This window comes from Chionomys nivalis, chromosome 13, assembly GCF_950005125.1.
Source record: "Chionomys nivalis chromosome 13, mChiNiv1.1, whole genome shotgun sequence".
NCBI classification, from domain to species: Eukaryota; Metazoa; Chordata; class Mammalia; order Rodentia; family Cricetidae; genus Chionomys; species Chionomys nivalis.
Window position 1 is genome coordinate 37,922,952 of NC_080098.1, and position 23,564 is coordinate 37,946,515.

Below are 23,564 nucleotides of genomic sequence, written 5' to 3' on the forward strand. Positions count from 1 at the left end.
TACCCAAAGTTAACTTTAGCCTTTAAATCCAATATGGAAAGAGAGAGTTGTTAAAAAGTGTTCCTATGTAGACAGAAGTTTTAATTATGTCCAATCCTCAGTCATTCAGTCCCAAATAAACACACAGAGGCTTATATTAATTATAAACTGTTTGGCCTATGGCTCAGGCTTAGTACTAACTAGCTCTTAAAATTTAAATTTGCCCATGATTCTTGACTATGATTAGCTATGTGGCTTGGTACCTTTTCTGAGTAATGCTTTCTCCTCCCGCTTCCTCTGTGTCTGACTGGTGACTGCATCTCTGCCTTTCCTCTTCCTAGAAGTCTCTTAATCCGGTCACTCCACTTATACTCACCCCCAACTATTAGCCAATCAGTGTTTTATTAAACTAATATGAGTGACAAGTCTTTACAGTGTACAAGAGCATTAACCCACAGCACTCCTATCTTCAGGAGGGCAACACAAAGCATCTATGAACTCTACAAAGAAAATGATGCTGCCACCTGTTGGATACTGACCACACCGGATGCTTACAGCTAATGCAGCAGCATCCAGAATAGCCTCTCAGTCAGATCTGGTACTGCATTAACAAGCAGACACATCCCAGGGTATCTGCATTCCACACTTGAAGACTTCTGCAACTTAGATTGAAGTTCCTATACCTACCAACCTCTCCTCTCTTCTTCCTAAGAGTCTAGGTTTGCAACTACCTAAGCCTGAGATAGTCATTCATTTGTACTTCTCAGATTACATGGATTTTATCATCACTTGCTAAGTAGTCTTTAAAGTACTGGCATCCTTACCCCAGTCATGCTAATCAATCACCGACTCCCCCTTACAAAGTATCTTAAGACTTTCTCATGACTGCAATGTTCGTATTACACAATTTTCATTCATTATTCAGGACCCAGCTTGTATAACCTGGGACACCCCCACTGCCTATGGCAGTCAGCACCAGGATCTGCATTCTACAAAACTTTTGGATCTACACCAAGCATGCATGACATAAAATAGTAATCCTAGTTAACATCTATGCCTTGTGGTACCAGAGGTCCTAGTGACACACTGTGATCACTGAGGAGCAAAAACATGTTAGCTTATTGAGTAATGGAATGAATGAGCAACATTTACAGTGATGACTGTCACCTCAGAGTACTCAGAAGAGACACTGAAGAACCTGAGATGTATTTATTTTTATAGACTGACAAAGAAGCTGCTTCACCCAATGAAACTGTACCATATGATTACTATCTTGAGGTCAGGAGGATTATTTGAGGTCAAGAGGATGACTGTCTTCATTCATTCAGTCCTCATTTGCCTGACCATGTACTTAATGCGTGCAATTTACCAGGAACTGTGGAAGCACAACTAGATTAATCACAGACTGTAAGGGCCAAGATGCTAAGGGGACAATAACTTCATAGCTACAGAAGTCTCAGATAAAGCTCAAGCATTCTTTGTTGGATGGTTAGGAAAATGAAAACATCTGAGCTGGGGAGATATCTCAGTGGGTAAAGTGCTTGTGGTACAACTCTGAGAACCTGGGTTCAGATCCCCATGCCCATATAAAAGCTAGGCACAGAGGATGCATCATGAGGGTTGGCGAACAGACAGACTTGCTGATCTACCAATCCAGCCAAAATGGCTAGTCTAGTCTCAGTGGAGACCTCGCCTGAAAAAATAAGGAGGGGAAAATATAGAAAGACATCCAACTCTGGCCTTCACATGCTCACACAGGGATAAACACAGATGAAAACAGGTACATACACCATAAACATGCAACCACATGCATATGTATGCATAACACACACACACTCATACATAGTAATCTGAGTTACAACAGCAAGTTTCTAGTAAGATTTTAACCAATAAGTGGATGAATATCTGTGGAGGTTTTCTGTGACCACCACAGTCAACAGAATAATGATCTGAGGGATGCAAGAAGTCAGTTCAGTTCAACATAACTAAGTAGCCAGTGTTGGTTCAAACGTCAGGGGTCTGACCCCAAGTAGTCTATTTTAGGTATATCTTAAGACAGCACAATTTGATGAAAACTTTCCTGGTGATTTTGTGTGCATAGTAATCCATACATAAATCTCCTTGAAGAATAAAGTAAGCTAAGTAAAGTTCAGACGTGACTACATCAAAACTAAAATACATGTAACACCTTCCATAAATGTAGATTCTATAGATGGACTGAGAAAAGCAAGCTCACAGGGTCTGGGGGAGGATCATATGTGATCTTGGCCACACAGATAACACAAAGGTGACCACACTATTAACCACATCCACCACCAGCCTTTTGGACAGAAATTCAATCCCTTTTTTTGAAGGACCAAACCTGTGTATTTAACATTTCAGTTTCCCATAGAGCAGTGGTTCTCAACCTTCTTAATGCTGCAATCCTTTATTACAGTTCTTCATGAAGTGGTAACTCCCCACTTCCCCAGCCATGAAATTATTTTCATTTGTCACTTCATAATTGTAATTTTGTTACTATTACAAACATAATTTAAATATTTGTGTTTTGCAATGGTCCTAGGTGACCCTTGTGAGAGGGTCATTTGACCCCTGAAAAAGTTGTGACCCACAGGTTGAGAACGAGTGCAATAATGCTTTTCTGTAAACACGAATATTTCCATGCCTCCTAAATATCCATATTTTCTGAGCTTTTAAATGTATGTATTTGTGAATATGCACATGTATGTATTTATGCTCAATATCTGTAAATACTCTATTCCAAATATTCTTGTGTGAATATTTATGAAAATGTTAATTACACAGTAATTACACAGGATAATCTAAAACTCCCCTTGGTTCTTTTATGCCAACTAATATCTTCTTGCATGTATGAAACATTCTCATTCCTCTTTGGATGACAGCTTTAACATTCCACAGGCCTGAGTTCGCTGTCCCTAAACTGCTTACTCTCTAGAGTCCTGTTACTCTCTCATGTTTATTATCATTTTTTCAGCTGCAGTCACTGTGAACAGTAGTATGTTTTCTCTCATGGTAATAAATATTCATGTATTTATGAAGTAATGAAGAAAGTGTTGCTTAGCATGAAAAAGTTGATGTCAACAGTCAGGAGAGAATGAAACAGCATTAAAATCTATTAACATTCTCACACCTTCCTAGAAGTTCAGTTGCTCCACATGGAGAAGGCTGAAACTTGGAGTTTGGGAATTTGATAATGACTCCAGGATGGGCAGGAAAACAAAGACACATCTGGCTCACCATGGCTCTCAGTGTTATTCCTATTTCACAATAACACATGGGTGAGAAGCACTTGGGGGCTTTTCTACATTGTTTATTTATTCCTTGGAGACTGGGATGGTCTTCACAGTCCAAACATAAAACACAGCCTGGGCAGTGATGACTTGCAATGCAGGCTGCTCAGCCTTGTCGGGAAATGGAGGCTGCTTACCATGGCGCTCCCTGTCTGAACTCATGTCTGTATTCTGAAATCAGATCTCCTCTCAAATGCACCTGTTGGTTCATAGAAGAGCTACTGCGACAACACAGCTGTCAACTCCCCCCACCCCCCGAATACTGTCTGGTGAGTTTATGAGCAATAATGCAAAGTTAGTTCTAGAATGCTTTGAAATATGAATAGATGAGATGCTAGACAGGAGTGCTATGCCAGTGTGCACACACTGTGTATATGGAAAACACTCACTTGAAGTAATGCTAGCAGACACATAAGCACATTATAGTCAGAACATGTTTTGTGGGTCTTATCATGACAATACATCCTTAGGAAAACTATTTAACCACCCAGCTATAAATTTTGGCCTCTGGTTAGGGTAACCATTCTTAACCAGAGTTAAGTTCTACCCACAGGGATATTTGACAACTTTGGAGACAAATCTGATTCACACTAATGGCATGGGTGTTCCTTGTGACACACAGTGAATACAAGGTAGGGACAGTAAGAAAGAAACAAAACAACAACAAAATAAAACCTCCGTTATTGCTTGTGCCAATCCCATAACAAAGAATGATCCCTAGTCTAAAATAAAAGTAACATCAAAGTTGGAAAATCTGTCTTATTGGATTAGTGATGATTGTTCCTGATCAAAAGAGCATTTAGGAGCAATGGAGAAGTTAACGCTTTGAAAGTAACTCTTTCTGCTATAACAGAATATATCCAGTATCATTTAGTGATAAGCCTTTGGAACTGCTCTGTTTGATTAGCAACAGAAAGGAAACTAACAGTTGTTGAGAGCTAATAATATGCCAAGGATTGTGTGCTAAATACTTTCTGTAATTTACCACATTTATCAACAAATTATCTCACTAAATAATGATTATCTCAATTAATTAGGTTAATCCCAAACTCTTTTATAATAAGGGAAGTAAGTTCTAGCATCTTTGCACGAAGAGAAGAAAACTTTGCAGGAAAATTCCACCAGGTGTGTTCAACCCTCAGCATTTCTGTGAGGACAGCTGTAGATGCTTCCCAACACAAAATCATAAGCTTCCTTAAAATAGTTTAAGAGTTGTGATATTTTTTTCTTTAAAGTTTATTGTGTATTTTTCAAGCATGAGTTTGGTAGATATACTGTTGTAAAGTCAAAAGACTGAACACCCCTGCGGGCCTGTTAGGAAACTGAAGCTTCTGTTAGTCCTAGTAATTTCCTCCCTGCTTCTAACTTAAGAAGTCCCCTTGCTTGTCATGTTGGTCCAGTTTCTCAACACCCTGCCTTTAAACTACCACCCTAGGATCTCTTGCTTTTTTAGTAAGTACAACAAAATTCTAGCACATTCCTCACAATCACATATTTCAATATTTAGGAGGAAAAAAACAAGATAAAAAAAGTGATAAAAATCTAAAATTTTTAAGGTATTGGAATGCAGATTGAAATTTCACTCTCTTAGCAATATCAGGTAAATATTTGTCTTACAACCAAGAATTATAGTATATAATGAAGGGCACAACTGTTTCTGTCTTTCAATCAAAAGCCCTTAGAACTGACAACATGATCAAGTGGTAGTTTGCTATAGAACCTCTCAGAATATCTCTAGTTATTTGGCTCACATTCATCCCATTAATTCCTTGAGGAAAGGCACCAATTTGATGGCAGAAAATCCAGAACTGCTTCCTAGGTAGAGATGTCTTCTCGAAGGACTGATCCAGCCACTTATGGGAAGCATTGTTTTCTATCATCTTCTTTGATTTACTTAACTTATAAGACTGAAAAAGCACAAATTCAGACCATTCTCAGTGACTTAACCCAAGGTAAGAACAATGTAGAAACTGTTCACTAACAATGTGAATCATTTTCAGATAATCCCCAGAAAATCTGGGATAAGTTAGGTGAAAGAGAGATAGATGACAGTATATGGAAAACTTTATTTATGAATCTTAATAAAAAAATTCTATTGCAAAGGAAATACTAGAGACAAAACTGGAAAGTCCTCCAACAAGAATAAAGCTTATTCCAGGCTGAAACTGAGATGCAAAGAGGCTCAGGACCAGCTCATGAAATGCCAAGTCTGGGAGATGAATGGCAGGCCTAGGCTCAGTTGGAGAAGTTCCCTCCTTAAGGCTCGGCCAAAAGCCTGATTACACAGTGAAGACTGTCGTTGATATATCAGGGCAGACCCAACATCTTTGCCAGTTATGCTCTGTCAGCTTTTTTGCTGGATGGAAGAAAGTTGGTAGGTTCTGGACTAAAAGCAATCTTCTTCATTCACACTTTGGGTCTTTGACAGAAACTTTTAAACTGAAAAGGGAAAATGGAAGCCACTCAAAAGTCAAAAATTTAAAAGTTTTACAACACCTGGGGATCTCTTTGAATGACAATAGTTGATAAAGCAGAACGGACTTGAACTTAGGAACGAATTCACTCCAAGAAATATCTACATGCATGTAAGTCTTTTATGGCAGATACTGACACACTCAATGTGGTTAAGTGGCAAAAACACTTTTGAAGGAAAGGTGAGAAGAAGGCCAACGTGTCCGGGACATCAGGAAAGTGTTTGTGAGGGTGGAGTGAAACTGTTTGAAAGCAGTGGTCTAAAGCAGCGTCCTTCCTTAGAACTCACCCATGTCACAGAAACAGTGATTATTTTAACCACGCTCATAACGGGGGTAGGGGATATCCGTTAACGTGTCACTGACATTAGATTGCATGTTAAAATTTGAATATGGAATAGTGTGCTATCGCTTTCAAATAAATGCCCAGATTTCTTCACTGGTCTGGTTTTATTCCATGGTTATATCTGCCAGCTAGTTTGTCTGTGTGTATCACACCCATTTCATTACAGAAGCAGTAGACTAGGGAAGCCAGACAGTGAAACCCAAAAATCTGGTTCCAAATCCCAACTCTGATACTACATATATGACTTTAGAAAATGTGCCTAACTTTTCTTGCCCTCAACTTTCCCATCTTGTGGATAGAGATAGTAATATCACCAAAACAGTGCTTTAGAATCAAGGGAACGGATGCATGTGAAACATTTATAACACCTGGCCCGTCGGTGCTCTGTTAGTCGTCAGCATCATCTTACAACTGAAGACAGCGGCTCTGCCAGGAAAATTAACTTGCCTAAATTAACATAGCTCCTACATGCTGGCGCTACTTGAAACAGCTTTTACCACTGGCCAAAGCCTAAGATGGCACATTTCATAGGATGTGCCTGGCAAAGGGCTGTGAGACTCAGTCTGTCTCACTAGCGGAGATAATGGCTGATAGGGTGGAGACTGGGACCACTCTCGGGCTTATTTCATGAATCTGATGGGCCCTCCAGGCGCATCCACATTTCCTCTCTGTATCCCTTATGGGAGCATGGAACAAAGATAGAATATTTCAGGATGAACTCCCACTGTTCCAATGGAAAATTTCTTGTTTCTTTTTTGTGACTGGTTTCCTAATATGTAACGCAATGTGTGACTATCTGAAAGTCACCTCTTTCCTTGTACTCAAAAGCCCTCCCAGGAAAATGCTGTCACTGTCACAGATGCTTCACTGTTGAATTTGTTGAGTTCAGTCTGGCTCACATCTGTGTAAAGGCCAAGAGTGGCAGCAGGTTCTTGCAGGGGTTTAGAATAAAGTTGGCACGGGCGCCTGGGGCCTTCTGTATTGAGTTTTGTTCTGGAACTTTATCTTCTCTAATGTTGTCCCCACCTTGCCATAAATCGTGCTTTATGAGTTGTTCTTGTAGCTAACAAAGCCATTGCCATCAGGGAGCAGATGAGTGCAGGCTCTCATAGTTTGGCTCCATTAAAGTTTGGATAAAATTAACGCTGTAATTCTGATTCCATGCTCACAAAAAGTGAGGCTGCCTTCTGGGGAGAATTACGGACTCTGCAGGTTTTGATTGCTTGCAGATACCTGGTGGCTATGATATCTGAGGATCAGCAGACGGTGTGCCATGAGCTTGGTCAGGCTCCAAGGAGGAAAACCTTTGCTCTTCGTCTAGTCCTAGAGTCAAAACCAACAACAATAACAACAACAAGGGATCCCTGTGTGAATTAACTGCTAGTCGCCCAGTACCTACCACAGTCTCATAGACTTTAGCTCTAGAGGGTGGAAATTGTGATCATCCTTGAAGGCAAACCCCATTTCCAATGAATAGAGCTAGAAGTCAAACCACTCTAGCAGTCAGCCAGGTTGGTTATTTTCCTGTTCCGTAGAGTCCAGCTTTATTCTTGAGACTCTTGGCTGTCAAATTATTTTCTCTAAGTCCTTCTTTTCAGTTATCAGGGAAAATAATTAGACACCAGAATGTAAAACCTGCATGCATTTGGTGCCTATCATCTTTACCACTAAAGGAGCAGTAGCTGAGTCAGGGCCTGTCAAGAAGCTTTCAATTGCATGTTTAAGGTCCTTAGAAAAATCAGTTGTACACTCACAACACAGAATGAATTTCTCTCTCTCTCTCTCTCTCTCTCTCTCTCTCTCTCTCTCCATCTCCCTCCCTCCCCCTCTCATCAATTTACATGATTTATAACAAGGCTTATGCACACATAGTTTTTAAAATAATTAATTTAACATTAGGTATACTACCTACGTATTAACTGACATCTTTAGGTTTAAGGAAATAATTCTTAGTTATGATACTAGATGAAAAGCCAACCTAAAGTTCTAAAAAATTTTCTGGTTTTAAAATGTCTTTTAATCATATATCAGCTCATCACACACACATATAAAGTTCTTATTTATACATATAAAGACACTGTAAATGCAAGTTTGTAAAGGAGTGTTAAGTCCTCAGTCAGAGAACCAAATCATAACCATTCTGCTCACCATTTCAGCCCATGTCCCAAGTAACACATGTTTTTAGCCTCCTTTTGACTCAACAATAAGGGCTCAAATGCAAACTCCTTTTGTTGCTACTTCAAAAAACATAAGAGAACAAACCCATTTATCTGAAAATGAATTTGAAATTATTTCTAGTATGGTGGCCATATGGACTCATCCTTAAAAAGTAAAAGCAAAATAATAATTTCTCTCTTTGCTAGAGCACTTCATGTTTCTGACATGAGGAACTGATCCTATTAACTGGTAATTTACAGTGTGGCTCCTTATTACTTAAATATGGAAAATATACAGGGAAAGTCCTGGGGCCCAAGGAAAGGAGGTCAGTGAATAAAATGCTACACGCGGATAGTTCTCAGGACTCATGCCACAGCCTTCTGCCCCTGACTCCCTATCTTCCAAATCCACCCCATCTCCTGCCACTCAATCAAATGAATTTTGTTGCTGCAGGAATGAGAGCTATAGCAAACTGAGTTCCTCTGTTTATAAGAAATGAGTCAATGCCACGGTTATCCACCACTTGAATCTCTGTTGTGTGATCGCTTTCACATGGGATTGAGGAAAAAACTGTAAGAGAGGGTTTGTTATTATAGAAAGTCAGTGGTGGTAGAAAGATTTTTCTAGTATCTGAAGATTGTTCCTTCATTAAGCATAGGTGTGTGTGTGCGCGCGCGCACGTGCCAAAAATGTGCAATGACCATGGAAGTCAGACAAGAGGGCCGGATGTCCTGGAGCTGAAGTTGCAGGTGGTTGTGAGTTGCTTGATGTGGGTGCTGGGAATGAAACACAGGTTCTTTGCAAGCGTGGGGTGACCTCTTAACCACTGAGCCATCGCTCCAGCTCCATTAAACTGTCAGTGGGAAATTATTCACAATAATTGAATATTCTTTGCCTTTGAGAGTGTTGTTCTAAACAAACTGTACTCTTTGCTTGTAGATGAAAGAGGTTTTGAGGTTAAGCATAAAAATCAAAAGAAAATACTTAAAACTATTTTACTTCTCATAAGGAGGAGCTTGCCTTTTCCCATCAACTGAATACGTAAGCTTTCTCTAGAACAATGAGAAGTTTGTTCCAGTCATGTCTGCTTTTTCAATTACTTTCAGGCTACAGAAAAAGAAGAGAAAAGAAAATAAACCTGCAGGCTCTGTGTCTTAGTGTTTCCATTGGTGTGATAGAATGCCATGACCCAAAATAACTTAGAGATCAAAGAGTTTATTTGACTCACATTTCCACATCAGAGTCCATCATCAAAGGAAGTTGTCAGGGGAGGAACTCAGACAGGAACCTGGAGGCAGGAACTAAAGCAGAAGTCATAGAGGAATGCCACTTACTGGCCAGCCCCTCCTGGCTTGGTCAGTTTACTGTCTAATACCATCCAGGACCACCTACTGGGGTGGCACTGGCTCTCATGAGCTCGGCCCTCCCGTATCAATCATTAAGACAAAAAATGCCCTTTAGAATTGCCTAGAGACCCATTTTATGGAGGCAAGATTGGTTCTTCTCAGACATGTTTGGGTTTGTTTCAAGTTGGCAGAAAAGTAACCAGGGTGATGTATAAATTGAGGATATACTTACTGGCTTATGGCTTTCTGTGTATGTTTTTATAAAACAAGTTCTCAAAGACAGTTCCAGTTGAGCCTTTGTCTCACAGAATTTATTAATGTTCTTTCTTTCTTTGTCCCATTGATAAACTACAGTAGAGTCAATGAACAAAACTTTCACTTTATTCTACAATCTCACAGTGTTGGCTCCTCCTTCTAAATTATCAATTGAGAATTTTATTTCCCTATATAAATATAATAATCTGAATTTAATTTATTCTTTTTTTTGTTAAAAAAAAAGTGTCTCCCTCCATATCCCAGGCCAATCACATTGACTATTTTCCTGACTCTACCTTCTAAAGCTGGGATTTTAGGCATGAGCCACTATGGCCAGTTAATACAGTAATTTCTATGACATGTCGATATACTTGCACTTTCTTACTCAAAGGAAAACGGTATCATTATAGGGAAATTTAGAAAATGAAGAAAATAATTAAATGGAGAAAATGGCCTGTAGTCTCATTTTGAAACACAATAATAACAGTTGTGTATATTTGCTTAAATATGCAAGAAATTTTGTTATCTCCAAATCTTTTCTTCATTATTTATTGACCATGATGTATATGTACTTTGGGCATTGTTTTCAATTTTTTTTTGTCACAAATGTAATTTTATATAGAAAAAAATTTATGTTTTATATGTAATTTTATATGTTATTGTGTGGTATAACAACCACTCTAGGGATTAGGCTATGTTTCCTCAGTGCAAGTCCAACTAGACACACAGTGTCTAGCACACACTGAAACACCTACCTTTTAATCTCTGCTGACAGAGACTTTCTTTTGAGTTTGCAGGTCTAAAATCTCAGGAAAAGGAGAAGTGGTTCAGGCAGGAGGCCCTAGAGCTTAGGAAAGGGACCAAAGGATTAAAGTGCTGCTGAACTTGATGAGAAATTAACCAGCTGCTCTCTGAGTGGGACCTAATAATAAACCTGTGAGTCATTGCATGAGTTCAGAACACAAATCACCAGAATCTACTTGTGTCAAAGAGAATTAGATAAAGCCAGAAACAAGAATATCTGTTGACAGTGGACAAGGTGGCACATGCTGAGCAAAGAGGATCTGAGTTTGAGTTGAAAACAAAGAAGAAGAAAATGGATAAAGAAAATCAAAAGAAGAAAATTTTACAACCGACAAGTGTCTACTGATGTCAGAGATCTTTCTGCTGGGGAGGGACTATTCCCCCACTGAAGGCTGAACACAAGTGTGCGGACCCCTTGCAATGCCTCACCAGCACAAAGACAAGCGATTTTATTTCCAAACCTGATAGACTGAGAAGGAAAAAGACAAGAAAAGAAACAAAACAACTTGAGAGATAATAACAACATCTGTACTATTTTTTTCTGATACTTTGATAAGAAAAAAACACCACCTAGGCAACTTGTAGAATAAAGAGTTTATTTGGGCTATGATTTCAGAGTTCATCATGGTGGGTAAGTTATAGCAGCAAGCATTAGACATGGGGACAGAATCAGGAAGTTGAGTGTTGACATCTAGAAACTCAAGTAAAAAGATTAGGGACCAAACTGGAAGTTGCCCTGTACATCTGATCTCAAAGCCCACCTCTAATGGCATACTTCCTTCAGGATCATCTAAATCTTCCCAAACAGTACCACAGAGTATCTAAATGCCAGAGACAGTAGAAACAGTTAAGTCATATTTCTTACTCAAGCCACAATAACATTTCTCTCTATCTCTGTCTTTCTCTCTCAGTCTCCCTGTCTCTGCCTGTCTGTCTCTTTGTTTTTCTTCTTTAAAAATTTATTTATTTCATACATATGAGTGTTGGCTGTATGCATTAATGTGCAACATGGGCTTGTCTGGTTGACCATGAATTTCAGAGAAGGGTATCAATCTCCTGGAACTGGAGCTGTAGGTATCTGTGAGCCATCATATTATGTATTGGGAATCAAACCCAAGTCCACTGCAAAAACAAAAAGTGCATCTCTACAGCACCCCAAACAACATCTCACAAATCAAACATTCAGGGGTAACTAGATAATAAGAAAAAGGTAAAAGTAGTACACTGGAAGATGCAGTGAATAGGAACCAGTTATAATTTATGAATTTTGGAGCTAGGAGACCCAGAAAGTGACAAATTGGGGACACAGGGCAAGGGAAAGTGAAAACATGAGGATTGGCTCAACATTTAAAAAGTGTTGGATGTTCCTTACAGAAGTTTCTGAAAATGTCAAACATCAAAGCTATGGATCTGAGAACAACACCCACAGCTGAGGGTAAAGTGATATTTCATACAGAATAAAAGACATATTAGTACTCACATCTCCATAGCAGAGGGCAAAGTTATATATTTTGTGCAGAAAAGAAGAGAATCAGATGAAAATATGCATGTAAAACATGAGATCCCACAGTCTTGTTCTATCATATGGCTCACAGAACCTAGGAAAGTAGGGATTTATATGCTTTTCTCTCTAGATAACTGAACAGACCAAGAAAGCAATTTTGCAGGAACTGATAGAGGCCCCATATACTAGGCTAATCCTTACCAGTACACTTTAAAAAGTTACCAAGCAACATCTGCTGCTCATATAATGGTTCCAGTCAGCTTCTCAGTTTCGGAGAATCATATTTTAAAATATCAAAAGACACTGTGATCTTTCTATGTGCGAAGAACCATGCTAAGCACATTTTAAATGTGTATACAAATTAAAATATTCCTTTATACACATACATAAATACATATATGTATTATTTATTTGACCAGCACAATTACAATGTATGATAAGTACCATTAACATTCTCATTTTTCTCTAAGAAAACTGAAGTACATAAATATGAAGTAGTCTAAGTCTGGCATGGTAGTACATGCCTTTAATCCCAGAAGCATCAGATCTCAAGACCATCCTGGGTCTACATCATGAGTCCCAGGACAGCCATGAAAGAAATGACTCTCATGCCATCAAAACGGAAAGAAAGACAAGATAACTTGTTCAAAGTCCTAACTACCAAGAGCTATCACCAGTTTTATATCCACTCAGTGTGAATCCAGAGCCCATGCTTTTTTTCCCTACATCACACTTTCCAGGGAATGAGAGAAGACACAGTTAAGCAAGACATACTGGCAGCACAAGACTAACAAGGTTTTAGTCACCTATAGGACAGTTGCTCAAGTGTGTTAGCTTTACATCTCTGTAATGAAAGAGCAGTAGATTTATTCCAGTTCATTGTTTCATCAGTATCAGTCTGTTTTCACTTGGTCCCATCACTTTAGGCCTGCAGTGACTAGGAGTGCTTAGTGAAGTAAAAGCTATTTATAATAGAGTAGCTGAGAACTGAAAAGGACATGGAAAGGATAAATCACAGCTTCACTATCCCCCTGAAAGCTAACCTAACATCTTCCTGCTAAAGTCTTCCCCATACCTCAATAGTGCATTCAGCTGGAGACTAAGATTTCAATATAAGAGCATCATTTATGTTCCATAGCAACATGTATGATGGTGCATCCATAGAAAATACATGAAAAGAGAACATATAACAACAGAATATGCGAATGTAAAAGTCTGTAGATGAGTTATAAAATAGAACTGTAGACTCAAAGACAGAAAACAAAGAGAAACATTTATCCAGAAAGTAGGAAGAGTTTAAGCTATATAATGAAATTACCAAAGAAATAACAGGAAACACAAAAATTGGAAGGACCCATGCATACCAAACTAGCATGGTGAAAGAGAAAGATCCACAGAAAGACACTTGCAGGAAAGATTCAGTCCCCAGACTGTACCCACATAGGAAATGATGACAGAGATATAGAATTAAAATAGCATGGGGCATCACCGATGCTCTAACAGCAGAGAGCAATTGAAAAACAAGTTGGGCATGATGTGCCCACCCATAACGCCAACACTGGAGGTAGAAACAGGAGAAGGACCTCAAATCTAGACAAGACGTGTCTATACAGAAAGTTCTAAGGCAATTAAAGCTACACTGTGAGATATTATCTCAAGAAAAATAAGACCAAATAAATACTGGAAAATGAAGAACTTTTCTATCATGCCAGGTCTCAGAACTGTGTTTAACAGGAAGACAGAGACTAACTATTATGTGCATCTCTGAACTCCAAGCCCAGAGGACAATATAGCAGGAGCAACCAGAATAGGATAGGTTCAAGCATAAAAATTGAGAAAAGGCAAGAAAAATGAAAGAAAATGGGGTTCTAGAAAACCATCACAACTGGGCAATAAAGATGCTTCAGGAAGACATTTGAGCAGAGAGACCACAGAAGATTTATCCACATTAAAGCATCATAGTAGATATCCCAAATGATTTGTCCAGACAGGCTGAGATATTGATAGATTAATCAAAATTTCTCTATGTGCTTAGTTATCTTCCTGTGTGTTAGGGTGCAGGTGCATTTTAGCTACGGAAATCAGAGGACAAGTGTGGCAGTTGGTGTAGAAGGAGCTGCAGGCCCCTTCCCGCCGCCCAGCTCCTGGCCACCAGCTAGCTTTACCCGAAATAACAACACACAAACTGTATTCTTTTAAACAGTGCTTGGTCCATTAGTTCTAGTCTCTTATTGGCTAATTCTCACATCTTGATTAACCCATTTTTAATAATCTGTGTAGCACCATGATGTGGTGGCTTACCGGGAAAGATTCAGCATGTCTGACCTGGTGGCTGGCTCCATCGCATCTGCCCTCACTTCCCTTCTTCCCAGCATTCTGTTCTGTCTACTCCACCCATCTATGTTCTGACCTATCAGGCCAAGCAGTTTCTTTATTAATTAACCAATGAAAGCAACAGATAGACAAATGACCTTCCCACATCAAGTTGGTTTTGTCCTTCTGCCGTGAGTAACTGAGATTACACTCAGGACATCGGGTGTGAAAGCAAGTGAACCATCTTTCCAGTGTCCAAGACTTCTGTTTTTGAAAATCAGGTGAGGAGCATGGCTCTGGTGGAGAATGCAGGTGTGAACAGAGGAAGGCACTCATTCCAAATGTTGACATAGTCGTGCTGATATGATTATTTTCCACTGATTCACTCAAAACAGGGAATATAACCATTTCAAACAGATTGAGGATCAAAGGCTGTAAGCTGTGTGAGAAAGACTAGGAAAGCTAAATCATGATGGGTGATGGAGGTGGGTCTTGTATTAATCTGTTGCTTTCATTGGTTAATTAATAAAGAAACTGCCTAGGCCCATTTGATAGGCCAACCCTTAGGTGGGTGAAGTAAACAGAACGAAATGCTGGGAGAAAGAAGCCAAGTCAGTGAGTCGCCATGATTCTCCGCAGGTTAAGATCCTCCCTGGTAAGTTACCAGCTTGTGGTGCTACACAGAATATTAGAAATGGGTTAGATCAATATGTAAGAGCTAGCCAATAAGAGGCTGGAACTAATGGGCCAGGCAGTGATTAAAAAAATACAGTTTCCGTGTAATTATTTTAGGTAAAGCCATGCGGGCAGCCGGGTGCCGGGGACGCAGCCCTGTTGCTCTTATCACAACAGATGGGTATGAAATAGATTATATGTATCGTACATAAAATTCTAAAAAGTCAGGAAACAGCAGTATTGACTCTATTATACTGAATACAGGGGTAATAAGTGGAAGGAGCAACTTTCAGAGTTTTTGAAAAATGGGAACCTTAAAGCAAGATAACAAAAAAAATCTGCTATTTTTATAAACCTGTGAGTCTCATTTCTTTGGGCTGCCTGTATGAACTAATGCCGAACATGATTTAAAACACACACACACAAACACACACACACACAAAGAAAGACTTCAAAGGGGGGGTAGAAAGGAATCTAAGAGTTGGGTTACAAATAAAATACAGAGCTTCTCAACCCAGCCTCATAGAGACTGCTTCCCCAAAAGACGCCACATCCTAATCCCTAGAACCTGTAATGGTGGTTTAGCTGTAACCGAGATTCTTAACTAGGTATGAAAATACTGTCCTTTATTGTCCTTTTCTAGTTGCAGCAAGAGAGCTGCAAACTGAGATGGGTTCAACTCATTCTTGCTGGTCTTTGAAGATAAAGGAGAGGGCCTAGGTTCAGGAAGTGAAGCAGCCTTTAGAACTGGGGCCAGTGCTCAGCTGACAACCAGCAAATATACCATGGACCATGATCATGCAAGCACAAAGTACTGAACCTGCCACCAACCCAAATGAGCAAGGAAAGGAGTCTAGGCACTTCACTTTTAGCTTGGTAAGACACATGTTCTTCCTTTGACTTCTAAAACTGTTAAATAAGGCAACTGTGCAATTTTAAGACACTCTACCCAGGGTACTCTGCTATTCAAAAACAATGGAAATTTGTTCATACAGACTGCCAAATCCTTAGTCACCTCATGAAGTTCCTAATTTAAGTAGCAAGGACTGAAAGTGGCAGCTGTTAGCTTCAATAAATGATTACTACAAAATTCTAAATACATCTGAGAACATTAAACAGAGCATCAACCAATTAAGGATCCAACTGTCAATTATGTGCTAAACCAATAATTTTGAGCCTGATTAAAAATCCAAAGATTCCCATAATGGAAACAGGAACTTAAAACAACCAACATTATCCTTTTTTTTTCTATTAGACATCTTCCCAATACATCTAAGCCAGTGGGATGTGTTTACCAGCGAATTTTAAAAATAAAATTATGAAGTACCTATTATAAAAGCACAGGCTCCAGCTGAACCAATGAGCCCTGGAGAGAAAAGAGGCAGTTCTGAGCACAGCTAAGAGGGTCAAAGCATCACCCACTGTAATCGCCAGCCCTGTAGCAAGAGGAACAGACATTTCAGGGCTAAATACGCTTTCACAGAAGAGGTAAGTAACTCTTCACTCCCACTGTCAGACAACAGATAACGAAAACAGCCTTGAACACTTTTGAAGAAACTAGAACATAAAAGCCCCTTGGGATTTATTTCTATGAATAAAATTAGTTCAGTGTTATATGAAGCTTTTACAAAATAAATCTCAAAAGTTTTCTTCAACAGAAGACTTCTAAAGTAAAATCTAAAAGAATAAGCTGCCTATTTAAAACAAGAACAGTAAACTGACAAATTATAAATACAAAGAATTTTATTTCAAATACTGATAAGGCACAAACTTGGCCTACTTGAAAGAATAAGAGATGGAATTGGTTTTGTGTGTGTGTTTGTAGTACACATTACCCCTCACAAGTTCACAGATAATCTTTTCTTTTCATGACACCAAAAGATTAAAATGGAACAAGCTAAAAATAGCTTAAGTCCACATTCATGAAAACTAAGAGATAAAATTGTTTTCAAGGTAGTAAAGGCAAACAAAATACTAACTTTCTTCCACTCTCTTAAAGAGAGTAAAGAATTGGTCCTGTACCTTAATTTTCTAAGGTGTCATGTGACTTCACCATCTTCTTGATTAAAGGTGGAGTGGGCTTGCCAAAAAGACAAGAGATCTCCAGGATATTTTGGATTGGGATGTAGTTTTGTTTGATAATTCCCATCCTGTCTTGAAAACAAGGTTTGTGAAAGGATTTAAGACAATGTTGAGTGCTCGCTTCGGCAGCACGTGCACTAAAACTGGAACGATACAGAGACGATCAGCACGGCCCCTGCGCAGGGATGACACGCAAATCCGTGAAGCGTTCCATATTTTTAAACGGGGAGCAGGTGGAAATCTTAATTAAAAGAGAATAAAAATAAATAAAGAAAGACAATGTTGACATAAAAAGGCATTAAAGCTGTTCCTCCATGCATTCGTATACAAAAGTGTATCTTGCTGGCAGCCAGATTTGTAATGTAAGAGTAAGCCACTTAGTATTGGTTTTAGAGACACTGAATTATTTGCACTGTTTAAACTTGCTTTTTCCTTCTACAAATTATGGTTTTGCTCTTCATTCTTGAAATAAAAAAGGTACTTTAGTTGGATATTACCAAAACACAGAGTTGAGAGATCTTAAACTTCTTCAAAGGAAATTTTAGAGTTTTAGAGAAAGTTCAAATAAACTGGATATTTTTAAGAAACAGTTGTGAAAATGTTTAAATTTATAAGGCTCTGGGAAATTTTTAAATTTACAAGATATATTATTATGTCTCTGTTAACATATGATCTCCATAAGTAGGTAAATAAAAAGCTATAACTTAGGAACACAGCTAAACACCAGAAACTAAGGTATTCCTTATCTTGTGATACAGTAAATGATGACCTAAAGAATCTAGCAAAAACCTTGGAAACACTGGCTTAGAGAATGCCTCTCCTTAGTTTGGGTCTAGTCAAACTAACAGATACTGATTTATAAATATACAACTCCCCTCATTGTTGTTGCTAGCATTGTTATGCTACAGATATTTAGGCAAACTGAGTTGTACAGAGAACTCTTATGTTCTATAACAGTACACTATGTAAGGATCAGGGACATTCCCAGTCTCTTTGTAAACTATATTTATAAGTCTTATCTTGATACTAAAAGAGTTTCTATTCAAAAATTGTTATCTTGGTATAAACTGTTAAAGATGATCAAGCTTTGAGATGTTCAATATTATGGCAGATAATGGTCCTCAAACTGTTGGAGATGTGCTGAATTTGACCTTTAAGTTATTTAAACTTACATGACAGGCAAAGACTCCCAGATCCTAGCAGTGACTCCCAAAGTCTCCAAGAAGACAATGGACCACTAGGTAAAACTGCCCCAATGCCTTACCTGCAGCCATCTCAAATTGTGGACAAGCAGGACATTGGAGAGTAGATGGCCCCACTTTTCCTAGACAAAGTAAGGTCAATCCCTCTCATGCTTCTTCCCTACAGGAAATACTCTTATCTTCTGGGTCTGGCAGCCAAGACTGCTGTCCTGGTACCCATATACCCAATACCATGGAGACCACAGAAGCCTGGGACAAATGTCTAGGTAAAGGACTATGGACTAGTGTTTGTCATCCTGGTTGATCTTTTTCAAATCTCTGGTCAGTTTGATGGTTAGACTAACTCTGGTTTTGTCAAATAGACAACAGCAGACAATCAGCTCTTCACCCTGCCCCTGCCCCCAGGCTACAATCACCTTGGTAGCAAATTAGTTAACTCATTAGATAAATTTCTTATTAATAATACAGATGGACTTGCCTTGTTCACAGGTTTTATAATAAAGGATAAACACGTTTCAGACGTAACTTCCAACAAAAGGAACATGATTTACAATGACTTTTCTCAGAAATAACTAACTGTACCTCTGGTAAATGAATAGACAGGAAAGACAAAGGTTAAAGTCTAAAAAAGTTTTCAAGGTCTAAGGAAATATTTTAAGATATATAAAGATGTGAGATGAAGAAATTTCACCTGAGTAAGCAGAAGTGCAGCCTAAGCAGCTTCTGAATCTATTAAAAGTGACAGAGACCAACTGGCTTTCTAGACAGTTACTCCACGTTCCTCCATGGTCACTGTGACTAGAGGTCCTAGGGCAGCATGAGTCTTTGGCTGCCAGAAGGAGAAGATCTGACAGACTCTCCTATGGAGTAGGAACTTGGAGAACTGACCAACCTTGTCTAGGCAAAGCAGAACAATCATCTCCTGCTTTCCAGAGCCTTGATAGGGCCTTGGCAGCAATTGAGGTGAAGGGCAGGTTTTTACCCAGTGGCCAGCTTTAGCATATTTAAAGAAAGCTTCAGATAGAGGTTTTCTGTGTCGATCATCTTCTTTGGAGGACCTAGGGTGCTTCCAGGAGCTAGTATGTCTCTCTATCATGAAAAGCTTTTTTATTAAACATTTTAAAGACCATATTTTGCAGATCTCTGGAGTATTTGAGGACCATCTGTCTACTCTGTATATCTGAATAGACAAACTTTTCTTGTTTAAAGTTACTTATTTAGATGTAACTTTGAAGACAGGGGGCTAAGTAAGGCTTATTCTTGCAATTAATTATATTAGTACTCAACATGACTACGAGTATGGTTCTGAACACATAAGGTAACTAACCATTAACTTTCATTTTTAATTTTCTTAACAGTTTTCAGTAAGTTAGTAGCCTTCATAAGACTAGGACTTTATGATCCATGTCTTTTAGATTTAGGCTTAATAATAACGATTTTGAATTGAAGCTTTTATAGTATCAAAATAAAACCTTTAATCATAGATATGGTCAATAGGGAGACTGGTAACTTTACTGATCCTTTTATAGTCACCATTTTTCTGCTCTCATACAAAATTCAATATAATAGTTGTGGCAACAGATATTTAGGGACCTTGCTCCACACACTAAATATCAATCATCCAAGAAGCATCAAATAGATATATTATAACACATTTCAGTTTAATTTTGTTCTGATACTAGCTACCTTAAAAGAGTATCGGATCCCACAGGTTAAGGGCTCAGTCCCACAAGATGACCCTCAACTCGAGTTGTAGGCTGATACCGCCTGTTGGCTAACTGGGTACAAATTAATACTCTCCGTGAACTTAATTTATTTGCTAGAGTGGTTCTGACATTTAGAATTTACACCGAAAGGGAAGCACAGGAAGTACAAGTGAAGAGTGTTATGAGGAAAACATACAAATAAGGTGTAATGCAAGGAGGTAAAACTTCCCTGTCTCCCTGGGCACCTCACCCTTCATGTGTCCCACCAGTAATTCTAAAACTCAAAGAAACCCTACTCCTTTAAGTCATTTTGGAGACATATGTTTTACTGACTAAATTTTATCATTGTTGGTTAGCGCAGTCTTTGGCCTTCCTTACTCAGAATTTGGGAAGTAGAGTTGAATGACTACTCTCTCTAATTGTACTTTGTGCTTTGGTAGTTCTGGTTACCAGGCCACATCTTGAGAATATCTAGGGGCAGCCAAACGCATTGGCACATAAAACACACTCTTTTCATTCCAGGAACAGACTCTAGAAAACAAAGAATAGACACTGCCATGCCCCGTGGACTCTTGCTGTCATCATCAGCATCCTGCTATCAACCCGACAAACAGTGACAGATCAGAAATATTTAGATGAAAAATTACATTGAATCAAACATATGCAGGTTTTCTTGTCATCATTCCTTTGTATAATTATGCTTATAGTATACATTGCATTATATATATAAGTAATTCGGTGATTTAAAGTACTGAAAGGGTGTGTATAGGTTAGACATAAATAGTACTCCATATTATACAAGAGATGCTATGCTGTTCATGAAAGATTGTAGAGCCAGTCTTCCTGGGATAATGCGATCAACTCTTTGAATTTCACATTACAAACCTCCTCCAGGTTCCCAATACCCAAGGATCATTCAGAGGTAGGTCGGTATATTTTAAAGTTAACATCCCATAGCTGCCCTTTAATAATAGAAACATGTTTGCATCTTTTTTGCTACAGTTTAAAGAAAGTACATGAAACGTCATATGGTAAGCATGGATGACATTGAATGGTGAAAGAGGCATGGTAACAAACTTGAATAGTGCTTCATCTCACTACTTATTATTGTCTCACACAACTAAGACTCTAATAGGTCATCAGCATTGGTAATAGAGAATAACCAAAGATACACAGGTCACATATGCCAGGCTTGGATTTCATAATGATAGTCCCATAATCAAGGAACAGAAAATGAAGAGAACTATGTGACTCTCAATTGCACATTATATTAAAGTTCTCTGCATATGGGGATTACTCCAATGTAGTATATGATTTTTTTCTCTATTTAAAAGCTCATGAATAGAAAGCAGAGTGTCATTACCTTTTGACAATAGAATGCACCATGAAACTTTCAAGGCAAAGCTGTGAGGCTTTTTATTTTTCTTGAACTTCTTTTGTGGGCATACAATCTTTGCTTAAACATTTGGTCTACATATGGATAGACCTGTGATTTTAAATGGTCTAATGAGCCTCAGACAGACTTTTAAGTAACACTCATGTATATGCCAAAGAGAGATTCTCACATGCTAACATTTACAGTTCTGGACTTTTTTTTTCTGTTTCTGTATTTTTTCCCTTTTTAAAAAGTTAACACTTATTGAACATAATTAATATCCTGATTCTTTTGCAAATGTTAAACATCTGACATTAATTTTTTTGAAGAACCAAGTCCATCTATCCAAACTTTCAAAAAATCCTATTTATTTAGGTGATTCTAGCAATAAATCCTTCATTTCTATTATGTCCTAGTAAAAGGATTGCATTTCTCTATAAAAATAAACTTTTGTGAAGATTAATAAGATATGAGCTCATATGGAGTTGTTCCTTAAAAATCTACAGTCCAAAATGTGACATTATATTTTCTTTCTTCTAACCTTTTTTTTTTCGAGACAGGGTTTCTCTGTAGCTTTGTAGCTTTGGTGCCCGTCCCTGAACTAGCTCTTGTAGACCAGGCTGGCCTCGAACTCCCAGAGATCCGCCTGCCTCTGCCTCCTGAGTGCTGGGAGTAAAGGCGTGCACCACCACCGCCCGGCTCTTCTAACCTTTTAATTTAGGATGTGGGACACATATTAGTATCACTGCCTTAAACACACACACACATGAGAGTGCACACACACACACATCTTTTATAATATCTTATAATGATACAAAATGCCATAGTAGGCAAGTGACGTTTTGTCAAGTCATTGTCCTATGAAATGTCCACTATGGAAGAAAACTAAATTGACTAATATGTTAAATAAAATAGCAAATGAAATTTGAAAATTTGAATGAGCATTCAACAAGGCCCACCTGAATTTCAAGCCTGGCCTTGGACTCAGAACTCTTCCCCAACATCTGGACTTTTCTGTGATAGATTTCCCAATGGCAATGAATTATCAGTACATCACCAGTTAGCTTCCATTGCCCATGCCAATAAAGAGTTTCCTGCTTCCAGCAGCCAAATGGGGCCAAGCCATCAAACTATGAGTACCATGGAGAAGCTGCACAGAGTAATACTCATTGTTAGTAATACCCCACTTCATTGAAGAGGCTGGCATGATAACGGAGAGTTAGGGGTGGCTGATTACTGATTTCTCTGTAACACTCCATCACAGAAACATGTGTACCTGTATGTCTTAGTTTTAATCCTCATTTTTAGGCTAGGCATCTCTACCAGTTAGAAATGCATACTCTCTAGGAGTGGTAAACTAGGTCACAGAAAAGTCTTAATCAAAAGGCCAATTCTAGGTACAATTTCTTCAAAATGACTTCACCTGTCAAATCCAATAAAGAGGGATTTGTTTACAGCATGATGGATATTAGAAAGTCTCTCTAAGGCAGAGTCAAGATAGATTCATTGGGTACATACATTGTGAAGACATGTCTACCTTCACAGGATAAGGCGCAAGAATACGGCAACCCCAAGAGCCTGAACCCTGCAGAGTAGAAATCCCGAAGTATTCATGGTAAAGTTAAAGTGAGGTATTACATGCAAGCAACCTTGTGTCTCACATAGATATACTTTATTAACAGCTCACTCCCAGAAAAAAATTCAAACCACTTGCTCTCTGTAGTGGAATTTTTCTTATGGTTTTATAATGAAGCATTCAGTTATGTCTGGTTCTCTCTGTTTCTCTCTTCTCTCTGTCTGTCTGTCTATCTGTCTGTCTGTCTGTCTCTCTCTCTCTCTCTCTCTCTCTCTCTCACACACACACACACACACAAATGCACACACGCACACACACATCTATCTACTCAGGAAGTGGAGAGGAAGCAGGAATTCTAATTCATTACCTGCTAATGGACCACCTGCTTTTTGGATAACTGATGATTTAACATGAGTTTTCTGGTGATGAGGGGTGGGCTGACTTGGCAGTTAATTGTATCTT

The 23,564-nt window shown here is 38.6% G+C and overlaps 1 protein-coding gene and 1 non-coding gene across 2 annotated transcripts in view; one reads left to right on the forward strand and one right to left on the reverse strand.

Annotated features, from left to right (window-relative positions):
• Positions 1-23,564, reverse strand: part of Sugct (succinyl-CoA:glutarate-CoA transferase) — a 704,072-nt gene that overhangs the window by 194,142 nt on the left and 486,366 nt on the right. The window lies entirely within an intron of this gene.
• Positions 17,357-17,463, forward strand: LOC130886291 (U6 spliceosomal RNA). Its single transcript, XR_009058264.1, has one exon. It is a non-coding gene; the product is annotated as a U6 spliceosomal RNA (small nuclear RNA).